The sequence below is a fragment of the Platichthys flesus genome, chromosome 22 (assembly GCF_949316205.1).
Source record: "Platichthys flesus chromosome 22, fPlaFle2.1, whole genome shotgun sequence".
NCBI classification, from domain to species: domain Eukaryota; kingdom Metazoa; phylum Chordata; class Actinopteri; order Pleuronectiformes; family Pleuronectidae; genus Platichthys; species Platichthys flesus.
The window spans coordinates 13,721,232-13,734,128 of record NC_084966.1 but is presented as its reverse complement, the minus strand read 5'-3'; positions in this window follow the sequence as shown (position 1 = coordinate 13,734,128).

Sequence of the window (12,897 nt, the reverse complement as noted above, 5' to 3'; positions counted from 1 at the left end):
TGTATAATTATTAAGCCCAGATTATGTTACCAGTCCGAGGGAACGAGGAAAAGAAAGTTGCTGTTCAGGTTGCAGTTCTGTGACGTCTCCTGGCTTTGTGGTCGTAGAGTTCTGCATCCGTGATTCTGTCGAGCGGTGTGCTCAGATGCTGGTTGAAGTTTTCCTGCAGGACATCGAGTCGCTACGAGGAGTTTTGTAGAGCTTGAAGGGCGAGGAGATTTCCTTGAGAAGGGTGAGCTGGGAGCTGCACCCCTGACCTCCGGTTGTGGGTTGGATAGAGAAGGAAGCTGGATCAGAGCTTGAGCAGCCTTCCGCCCTCTGAGAGATGGAAGAAGAGAGGCTGTAGCAGCCTTCCACCCTCGGGAGAATTGGAGAAAGAGAGGCTGGACAGCCTACTGGCTTTCAAAGGATTGTAGAAAGAGAAAGATTTTGGGGAGACCTCTCCTTATATTGGCCCCGGTGACCTCACAGGTCTTGGACCAGAGTGACCAATAGGAGTTGACCCTTGTGGTTCTTGACACCTTTGTGTGCCCAGACCCCAGGACATGCAGCATCCTGTTACATCCTCTGGGAGACTGAGTTCCTTGTCTTTCTAAGATCAATGGAACCTGTGGCATCTTGGGGGATTGAGTCCACTCCAGCACATGCGGCATGTTTGTTACAAGTTTGACTGAAAGGAGGCCTGTGGTTTGCACAAAAACCATGTCCCAACACTGGTTTCATCCCCTGAAGATGACGTTGTCGAAAGAACCATGCCTTTCAAAATGTGTATACCCTTTACACGCTGTCCAGGTGTGGGGTAGCTGTAATGCTGCTCTGCTACCGCATTTGAATGGGTAAGGTAGCCCGCCACCAATGTTTTTGCAGAATCGCTCATATCCTTGGTGCTCGTCTCAAAGACTCTGCGTACCACCTTGCTGCTCACTGCCGGGACATTGAACTTTTTTTGCAACCGTGCAATGTCATTGGTGGTCCGGTGAACCCCCTTCCCTGTGGTGGAAAGGAAGAATAAATCTTTTGGATCCTCGACGTCCTCAATGTCCTCACCCCTCTTGCGTTTCCTGCCGGCTCTCTGGAAGACTGGCCGGGACCGTCTGTAGTAGATATCAAACCACTGTTGGACAAAAGAAAGGACATTGATGGGAGAAAAAGACATTAATTATTTTACTTTCAGCTGTAACAGAAATTATCTCTAACAGGTTCAGGCAGGAATTGTGGTGAACTTACTTGCTCCTGCTCCTGTGAAAGCGCAAACGAGGCCAGTTGTGTTGCTGCAGTCTTGTGCTCCTTTACTGCAATCACCCAACGTGGATGACCCTTCTCCGGTGAAAGTTCTTTGAACCTTGATAACCACTCACTCACAGTCATGTTTTCCACCACACTCGGCCGTTGCATGTGTCCTAGAACCACAACAGCCTCAAGGTAGTACAACACAATCTGGTTATCGCTCGAATCCAATGTGGCAGGATCCTCTTCAGACAGTGCATCCAAACATGCCAAGAATCTATCCTTGGCCTCCACCAATACAGCATGACAGTCTTGTGTTGTCAACTGATTTTCGTTCAGCATCCACTCATGCCTATGAGAAAAAAAAAGAGTGTGATATGAGACATATGAATTATGAAGTCAGAAGTGAAACTCAGTTAATTGCACCTGTATCAAATGTGATGACAAATCACATTTCAGCAGGCAGAGAAAAGATTACCAGGTATTGACCATTTATATGGGTACAATGAAACAAACCTTTGGTTGAGGATCTCCTTCCTTGCTTGCTTGCCCAGTATCGGCATCATCTGGCTGAGGAGCTGAGTGAAACATTTGGCCTCTTCATGGAGCTGCTTATCCGTATTTATCAGGTTGGTTGTGTCCGTGTGGAATTTCAGGAATCTTTTCAAGCTCTTGAGGTAATTTATCTGTGTTCTCTTCTTCAGAGTAGCAGAGGTTTTAGTGAGGAACGTTTTTATAGATACCGAGAGACATTTTCAACCTGAAAATAACAGACATGTTCAGTGACCTTGTAGCAATGACTGTTTTGCTTCATATAAATGCGTATAAAAGATTCTCAGAAAAAGTGTTAAACATTTATTGGTCCTTACCTCCTGTTTGTAATTTCGAATCTTTTTGTCTTTTTTCAGGTGCATGGCAAAATCTTTGAGAAGTGGGTGGCTCAGAGGATGTCTGTGGTAAAGGCCTTTCTCATACATTTCTTGCGTGCTTTTTTGAGCAAACTTTCTTGTTCGAGTGCCAACAGGGGCCTCGTCAGCCATGTCACCCCCTTCATTGTTAGAAGTCGTTCTAGTGGATGGTCCAGCTTCAGCATCTGTATTGGATAGTGCCACGTATAACCATGTGGCGATTTTTCAGCTCCTCAACCAGTCTGTCAATAAGAAAACAAGATATTTGAAAATATCAGTATATAAAAATTCGTATCAAAAAAAAAAGGAGCAAGATAACGTTCTGTAAGCCACTTACCTTTGGATTGGAATCTTCATTTGACATGATTTCAGTGAGGTCTGAATAATTGAAAATTCTGCCTTCCTTAAGGATCTCGCTTGCTTCTTTCTTGGCATTTTCAACAATGGCTTGTATATCTTCCCTCGAGCCATCTTTCATGCATACCCTCGTCAAATGGACAGACAGGATATCTTGTGTTTTGGAACAAGCAGGACATAGCAAATAGTGCCTGTTTGGAGCTTTCTTGTAAAAGAAAAGAAAAAGCATGATTAACTTTTTTTAGTTTAACTCTACAGGCTATAAATAATTCCAAACATGTGGGTTAGGGTTAGGAAAACAGGAAAACATTAAAATTTCCTTACCATGGAGCCATTTGTCAAACTGAGATAGGTCAGTGAAGATGAAGCAATAACAATTGGTTTTGTTTGTATCCAGCAGTTGAGGGGAGGTTCTCGAGAGTGAATTACAGCTGGAATCTATGACATTTGTTTGTTTGTATTCAGAAGATTCTCAAAAAAAGGTGTTTATTTTAAGGGAATACCATGCACCCTTTGTTTGAGGGTTCTCTTAAGAATTATCACTTTTATTTGATATGAATAGCAGGCCACCTTTGTTTGCACCCAGTATTTTGTTGTAGCTCCACCCATCAACATTCCCTGTCTCATCTGTGTATAAGTATTGGGCTTTCCAGCTGTAGTTCACTCTGGAGAACCTTTCCTCAACTGCTCGACTGGAGAATCATCCCTCAACTGCTGGATACAAACAAAACCAATTGTTATTGCTTCATCTTCACTGACCTATCTCAGTTTGACAAATGGCTCCAGGGTAAGAAATATTTAAAGTTTTCCTTAATAGCATGTATTAAAGTGGTGGGAGGTAAATTACTTAAGTAGATTTTTCACATATCTGTACTTTACTTGAGTATTTATTTTCCTGAACACAAATTTCTGTACTCTCTACTTATCTATTCTCAAAACTGGACGTGTCCAGTGATTTTTTTTTCCTAGCACTGTGCAGGTTGTTAACCAAAGAGGAAAACTATCCTATTTTTTGTGCCTAGAACTTGTTTCCTTTTGCTGACTTATCACAAGGGGTATTGTGTATCACTCCTGCTACTGATTAGAAAACGCAAGGTCCATGTTTAGTGATATTTACAGAATTGTTTAGCGGTTATACTGTGGTCTATAAGTGGTCTTAGGCAGACACAAGGGACACTTGTTTCTTACTATGTTCGTTCTTTGTTGTCCCTAGAAGCTCAGATGCACTAGTCCATTACTATTTGAACCTCAGCATCTGGGGGTTCAAAAGAGTATATGTATTTTTTTGTTATAATTTTTCAGTCAGTTGAAATAAATCCTGAGGAGAGCAATTTTGTTTTGTTTTGTGTCTGTATAGGCCCACTATAAAAAACACTTTGCATTTTAAATTTTGGTACTTGTACTTAAGTATCAAAAGTAAAAGTACATTTAATATGAGCTACTTTAAGACTTTTACTCAAGTCATTTTCCTACGGGTGACTTTTACTTTTACCGGAGTCACTTTCAGGTACGATATCTGTACTTTCACTCAAGTATGGCATTCAAGTACTTTATACACCACTGATGTATTACCATGTGTAACCATTGTACAACTTTTGTTGTAATGACATATGGATTAATGTATTTATTTTCTTTTTCCAGGAAATCAAGCAGACACTGCCTCCTCTGTCCAGTTTGTATGAAGACCCAAGAATACCTAAGCTGTCACCTGCGCAGATCATGCATGAAGGAATCAGAAGAATCAGACAGAGAAGAGGTGGTTGAAAAGGCCAAGAGTGATGTGTTGGACCTCCTGAAGACTAGACGGGCTTTTAGTTATTAAGTTCTTAGACGCATTATCTCATCTTCAAATCCACTCGAAAGACTGATTGTGGAGCTGAAAAGTCATCACTTGTTTGTGACCGGAGAGCCTACACCTTTGCCCCAAGGGAATCCAAGGTTTGTCGCAGAAACTGGTGAGCCATCCGGAGAGGCAGGGTCATCTGACGTGGAATCTGCTAGCAGCGGTGAACTGTTTCAATGTAACCGGGAAACAGCTTACAAGGCCAGAACCTCATTGAAGAAAGCGAACGAAATGGGGATTCTGGAAAAGCATTCTATAGATCATCCACTGCTTCAGGGCTTTGCCGAACACCTACGGGTCAATTTGGAAAATACGAAGTACAAACAGGAGGTTGACTGTTTCTCGGTACCTTTATTATGCCGACCCTGTCGAACCATCCTTGAAGTTTGTCAGGGACAGAGAGAAGCTCTTAAGCTACACAAGAAAACAGTCGGAGGCAAACTACAGGGCACAGACTTCAGTCAATTACCTAAAGTGCTTGAAAAGGTTGGTACTTTTGTTTTATTACTATGTCAACAGTTTACACTATACACATTAAAACTTGTTATTGCATGTACATAACTTAACTTAAATCCATCTCCTTCCTCCTTACAGATTCTTGGATTACAACACTGCATTGACCAATCTGAGACAGGATGACAAGGCGCTCTGCAATGGCTGCGTTGATTTCGTGGATTACATTGGCTCTGTGCAGAGTATGCTTTCTAAACAAGTGAGCAAAGAGATTGTATCAAAGAGGCATGCCATGTTCATGGATAAAGATGTTCTTAGTCCTCGTGACTGCTGGGCCATTTTTGAGAAAGCTGAGGAAGGATTTTTGAACATCATGAATCAACTTGGTGACTGCTCTACCCCCCCTCCCCCTGGCGGCTTCTCGTTGCACATTTGTGCTGTACTATCTGGAGGCAATCGTCATACTGAAGCACTGTCAAAGGCCATGTGTGGTGGAGAACATGAAGGTGAGTGTTACTGTCCTCTATTGATAGATTTCCCTTGACAGTTTAGCCATTACATTTACTAACTCGCCGAATGGCTTGGGCGGAAACAAGAAGCGGAACATACAATCATATATGCAGCACATTTTGTGGTTGGAATTGCCCTGTCGAAGCAGGAGGAGGAGTGGTTTGAAAAGTACTACACAAGAGTGCGACCACAACACCTTGCTGCCAAAGGGAAACGCAAGCAGGATGAATGGAATGACAAGGATGGTGATGAATTTTTCTTTGTCTCCTCAACGGGGAAGAAAATCAACAACCCAACCGCTGACCTGGACCGCCTGCATGAAAAGCACAACCTCCCCCATGTGAACAGCCAGACTGTGCGGAGAACATTTGAGACGGAAGCTAACCGCTCGGATGAGCCAAAGAAGGCATTGGTGGCTGGCTACCTGGTCCATTCTGTCAACACAGCTGCAAAACACTATCGATCGAAAAATCGGGGGCCAGTTGTGGAGGGCGCTGATATATTGGCCAAGATGGTTGAGGCGTCAAGGTGAGCATATTTTATATTTGTCAAGACAATGCCTACATAGTCAAGCACACCATTATCTATATCGAACGCAGTTGTTTTTCTTCTAATCTCACTATTTTTCATTTTTATGTAGTGCCAGGCCTTCCGGAGAAGGCAACAGTCATGAGCCGTTTGGAGAAGGGCCTATTCATCCGTCTGATGAGTCTTCCAACCATGGTGACCATTGTGCTGACCTTTCATTGAAACAGCCAGTGATACATTTGCACAAGCTTCCAGGGGAAAATGAAAAGGTCAGGTTCCATGAGGCACTAAATCAACTCCTGAAAAAACACCCTGTTACACTGAGTGGGAAACAGCCACAAGTGAAAGAGCGCAGGAATGTCTCTCAAGACTGGGAGCAGAAGCTTTACACACACTGGCGGAAGATTCAATTTGAAAAGCGTGTAAACCATACCCGTGGTGAGTACTTATTATTTAATTTTTTTGTATGTATTATTTATTTATATTTAACATTACTTTCAAGTAAGACTGATTGCACAAATCAAAGATTTCTATTATTGTATTCATGACTAACAAAACTTGTTATTTATTTTGACAGAACAATTCAGTCGGCGTATGCCAGCAAAAGACCGAGTCGACGCATGGGTACGAAAGCAGGGATGGAAGGGGATGACTGCCAACATAGGCAGTGCAGTTATCGACAACTGGGCTCCATCTGGATCTGTTGACCGTATCATGGACCTTAAACAGATTCAGACAATGGTGAAAACACTGCAGTGGAAAGGACTTTACATTCAGGATTTCAACGAAAGGGGCAGAGGGATCGTTACGACACGCACATTTAAGGCTGGTGAGGTTGTCTGCGACTACCATGGAACTGTTGTTAGCAGAAAGAAGGGCGAGACAATTCACAAAATCACCAATGAAAAAGGAGACTGGCTATATCTTCTTTTTCTGGAACAGCAAAGGACAGGCAATGTGCATTGATGCCCACTCAGAGACTTGTCATTGCCACCCTGGGATGCAGACGGTTGGCAGGCTGATCACTCCAAAAGAAAATCCAACATAAGGCCCATGCATTTTGCTGTTGACATGGATGGAGAAGAAAAGGATATCATCCTTTTCCTCGCAAACACGACTTTACTGGTGGATAGGGAAGTTATGTTTGACTATGGAGTCAACAAGAAGTCTTTTAACAGAGAGGGTGCAAGTTTTGAATGGCTCGACGACTAGCAAATATTGTCTCTGTACTTTTAAAACACAATTACAGTTAAGTGTTTTGATGCTAATACAAATAATTTGCTGTACTCTTCATCTTCTCATAATATTTCAACTCATTTTAAGCATTCAGTATGGGGGCCTGGCTGGCAGGGGGGCATTGTTGCAGACACCTGAGTGTTCATGTCACTGTCCTGCTTATTTATTTAATTTTCAAGAATAAAAACAGTGTTCCAACTGTATATACGTCTTTACGTATTTATTTTAAGAAAAAAAATGTTTTCCATTATTGTACAATACAAAACAGTGTAAATAATGTCGACATTTATAATTAATTTTGTACATTTGCATACACACTGTTCGCCATATGCTGAAGAGGGATTTTCTTTTAAATGGAAAAATAACATTAATTTCGGTAAGTTAACTTTCTGGGAAGATGCGAGTGACCCAGACTCGTGACCTCAGATGCTTTTTTCTATTTTTAAACATTAATTCTAGAATTTCATCACTTGTGATGAAAAATCCACAGTGGGTTGACTCCCACTTCATGCCCAGAAAAGTGCACTAAAATCGGCCTGGGAAGAGGGGCTGAAACCCTGGAACTGGCAGGCAACCCCTGTATATAATAAAATTCACTCCTCTATTCCTGGCTCCGTTCTCATGATGTGTCTGTCTCCCTCCCCTGCAGCTGGGGTCTTATCCATTTAGTACATTTACAAATGTGTTAGACTCAAATTCACTTATTTGGGGAATCTCAACACGTCAGCTGACATTCCCAGGATAAGTGAATTTGATCTGAGGATCCTAAGTTTGTACCCGAAAACCCAGTCGGGAAATGAAAGAATCATTTCTGTTTCCTTGACTGAGCCTATGCATCAGTCCTGATGCGTGGCCACGAGAAAATGAACGAATCTCTCTTTCAGAGGACTCGTTACTCCCGAGTCCTTGTAGGGATTCGTTCAAAATGAACAAATTTTTCACGAACGACACATCACGAATGGGGTGACTGATCCTTATAGGTGAGGAGAGGCGGTGGTCTAGTGGCGGAAACTTGGACTAGAGAAGGTCTCTGGTTCGACTCCACGGAGAGACAACGAAAGACGAAACCTGGATTGATCCATCCAAAAATCCAAGAGTCTCCCTACCCTGTCTAGTGCCCCTGAGCAAGGCACCTTACTTCTATTTGCTGACAGTCTCTGAATTTTTCCAACGGACTTGTCATTCAGCCGGTGACATCAATTTCATCAGCTTTCTCATGCCCCTAGATTGGGGAAAAGTCTACTATTTCAAAATGAACTGCCACCGCCACCAGTTTCACCACTGCTCCTGTGGAAGTGCGAGAAAAAATAAGGTTTCAAAAGTTTAGTATTGCAAAGCTGGGTGAACCTTTTCCTATGTAGGGTGGAGATGACATAATTCTGGTCTGACACTTGCCACACAAAAAGAGGTAACCACAGGCAACAGAGCTAGTACCTGATCACCTGGACTTAAGATACGAGTCTCTGATCGCCTACGACACAAACTGACGCAACGCCTTCCTCACAGATTTTGCTGTAATGTTTCGCAAAGGATAGGCAGCAGGGTATCGAGTGGATTGACACATCACCGTCAGCAGGTACAAACTCCCATTCTTAGACTTTGAAAAAAGGGCCTACACAGTCTATCAGCAAGCGCTCAAATGGGGAGGATACTGCAGGATTAGGTGACAGCGGAACAAGCTTGCTAGTTTGGTTTGGTTTACCTGTTAACTGGCAAGCGTGACATGTTTTGATGTACACTGAAATATCCCTTTTTAACTGAGGCCAATAAAAATACCAAAACACTTGTTTGTACGTCTTACCTCATTTCAAGTTTGCAACACACCTGCTCTTAGAGGGCTAGGTATTACAATTTGAAATATTTCCTTACCAGAAACCCCTTGACCTTGAAGCACCCATTTTTTACCAACACCCCCTCTTGTAGGAAATACCCGTGGGCTGAACTGGACATTTCACTGGATGGGCGAGGCTGAGAGAGAAGCTCTGATAGAGAAGGATCGTCTTGCTGCTGGTTAATCAAATCACTACGAGAGACAGACAAAGGAACAATAGGCAGCGACACACCATATTCAGAAATAACTTTTTGTTCTCTTTATCAGTCTGTGCTCGGGTTACTGCACATGCTGGAAATACCTCTGGGTCAACAGGTCCCCTCATCACTGGGGTAGAACAACCTACCAGAGAAGGCAGTAGATCAGGCCATACTTTGTTTCCAGACAGATCACTCCCTAGGATGATCACCACTCCTGGAACCGGTAATGATGGCTGGACTCCCATGGACACCTGTACCTTAACTAAAGCACAAGACAACAAAAAACGATGCCCTACCTGTGAGCACACACTGTAAAAGCAACGTCTTCTCTACATCAGTCCACTGGCGGTCTTGACTTAACCGCTCAAAAAGACAAAAGAAATTATCCACAGCCTTCTCACAATTTTTGTAGTTACCTTAAATTATAATCTACATCAAAAGTATCTGTGGAAAATGCTGGCGAAACTGGAGACAACTTAAGCTCTTTAATCAGCTCCAGTTCAACCTCACGCAGCCTAGTAGTTACCTTTAATCGTTCAAACTCCCATTCTTGCTCCCTTGCTTGAACTCACTCTTCATGGGCACGTGCTTCACTTTCCTGTTTCTTCTGTTCAAATGTTATGTCATCAAAGTCAGAAAGGAAAAAACTTGCCCTTTAACCTTGATCTAGCAGCTACTTCCTCTTCAGCAACAACCTCATCTCTGGAACTAACAGAAGGGGGAAACACTGGCAAAACACAAACCTGTCCTAACTGGGCTTTTAAAGTGGAGTGCATTACTTCCTTGCAAACCGTTTTAGGAAGCTCTATTTCACAATGCTCTGCAATTTTTAGCAACAGCTCCCTCGTACTTTTCCTAGCACCTCCACACTTGGAAACTGCACAAAATCCTCCATGGTAGCCATCTTTTCAAAAGAACCAACCCATATATATATATATATATATATATATATATATATATATATATATCTATCATCACCTTTGGAATACCTTTCCCCTGACTATCTGCCTAACCAATGCTAACTACCTTCTCTAGACCCTAGTCTTCATATATTTCATGACAGGTGTTTTAAACACAAAACCAATGACCAGGTAAAGCCCCAGCTTTGCTGTTACTCACCAGACGGACATGGACGTGTACCCAAGACACAAAGTCAAATCATGTTTATGCACAAAAATAACAAACGAAAATAACAAACCAACAGACCCCCAGAGAGAGATGCTGTTTCTTATTCCTACCAGGAAAGGTAACTCCAAAGGTAAATCCCTCTAATTAGTGCCTAATAATTAATGTAATTAGTCCCACCCATGTAAGCTCAAAGCACTACATTCACACTCTAAAGTTATCACACACCCTGGGCAACCAGTACACTATTCCAGGGGAAACTTAACCTACTAGAGGCCTATTACTTTCTCAGCACAGAAAAGAGTGAGAAACAAACCTGGATCCGGATACCGGACGAGCCCCCACTTGTTACACCTTGGCTTATGTGTGCAACAAGAAACACTGAATGGCACAAAGCCCCGACGCCTGTGTGTGTGGGTGTGCCGTCCGCGACACACACAACACTGTTCAGGAAGCCACTGCAGAGGGGCCGCTATTCAGAGCCGCGGGTTGCACACCCCTGTCTACCGCGAAAGAGCGATTTTTTTACTGCTCAGCCTTTAAATAGATGCGGACGTTAAAACATTGGGCGCGCCACACAGTTTGATAACCACTGCTCTATAAAGCCCAATACAGTGGATCCCCCCCCTTGTCCGTTCCATTTTGGAGTCCCAGAGATTAACTGTCCCCCGCACCCCCTCCCCTTCCCCACACAGTATCAAGCAGAGGCGATGCAGTTGCAGGGAGCGCCAATTTGCCAATTCCCCACACAGTGATATGATAGATAATAGAAAACCGCTTCGCAGGTCAGATTACTTTTTTTTTTTAAATGCCCGTGCCGCCCCCCACGTGACCTGACAAGGAGCCGCCCCGGGCAGCTGCACGGTTCGCCCGTGTCCAAAACCGCCACTGTCTACCATTACGGTTAGCTCCCTCTCATTGTTTGAGCAGCTCTTGCTCTGCGTTAACTCCGTGCCTCTCCCGCTGTCACCTCCGTGGGTCACCGCGTTTCCACTCACCCGCTCCGTGCTTGCCTCCGCCACTGTCGCGAGGTACACTTCCAAACAGGCACAACGCTAACGTCCGGTTGGATTTACACATAAGAAGAATAGGGTAGAAGTATCTAGAGTAAAATAATAAAGCTGGGATGTGGTGGTAGATCTGGTGAAGGGGAGAGCCCAGTGTGCAGCCCTCTTAAATACTGGTCACCACAGGTGTGCCATATCACTGCTGATTACTAAGGTCTGACTCCGCCTACAGGAACCTGAAACACACACAAGCACAACACCACGGCAGGACAACTCCAGGTTTGTCACACAATATTATGATAACATTGCACCTTAATTTTTCCGAACATTTCCCCTGATTTATTTACATGTATAAATAGGTATTGTGGGTGGAATCATTCGCTCACAGACACACCACTCTGAACACGCCCATTGAGGTCGTCAGAGTGAGATGGCAAGAGCAGTGAAAGAAGCCAAACTTAAGTGTCTATTCCACAAGTAAAATAAGTTTCTACGTCAATGTATTGTCCGTTTTTCGTTTAATAGAAAAATAGAGTATATTATTTTTAGCAGTCCCCTGACAGCTTTTGCTGTTTGGGGGAAATTTCGATTTTTTTTCTTAAAAGACGGACAGCACGGCAACAAACGGGAAGGAGCAGACAGCCGTAAAACAATCAGGGACAGAGCAAGAGGAGAAGATGAAGTGAAGGACGGACAACAAGAGAAAGAAAACAGACAGGAAAATGCCAGTGAGAGGCCACACGGACCAAACAAGTCCACCGCTGGTGAAACGAGGCACAGAGGAAAGAGAACAGCGCAGTACAACAAAGAGCTGACGGTGGAAGTGGAGGTGGAGGGACCAGAGAACGTGACAATGATGGATGTATTAAAGGAGGCGAAGAAACAATGTAGATACGTGGTGGGTTGCAGAGTGAGAGTAGAGAAGACTTTTGAAAATTAAATTGAAAGACAAAGAAAAGGGGGAAGGAGAAAGTAATGGACGGAGCGCGAGTTAAAGGAGCGCTGATATATACTCGCCAGAGACATAACAAACGATGATATGGTGGTGTCGTTCATAAACCTGCCAGGGTACATGGAGGACATCACAATCATTTTACAGCTGAGTGGGGACTGAGGCCGGCGTCAATGATAAAAGATAGAGATGGAGGAGAGAGGCGAGCAGCAAAGCGGGGACGAGGAGCAGCTGGAGGAGGACGAGGAGGAACAGGACGGAGAGCAGGGGAGCACGATGGAAGAGGAGGAGGAGACACTCAGGAAAAGAGAAACGGAGGGAGGAAAGCAGCAAAGCGAGCTTGAAGGGTGAGCTGCTGAAAGGTGAAAATATAAAAAGAAAGGCAGAGAATGTATGATGGGGAGAAAGAATGACAGTATGTATGAGGAAGACATGGGTAGGAGGAGGTGGGAGAGTCTGAAAGGACAAATAAACGAGCTGAGTAGGAATTATAGCAGAGGTAGAAATAGAGAGAGAAAGGGAGAGGAGGTTAAAGGAAGAGCTAGCTAGAGAAATAAAAAGGGTCAGAAAGGGAAGCAAGCTATGATCTAGAGGAGTAGATCAGGATTAAAGACAATTTGAAGGAAATGGAACAGAAAAAGTGTGAGGGAGCGATAGTTAGAAGCAGGGCGAGTTATGAACAGGGTTTTTTTAAGATTAGAAAGAATAAAGCAGAATATT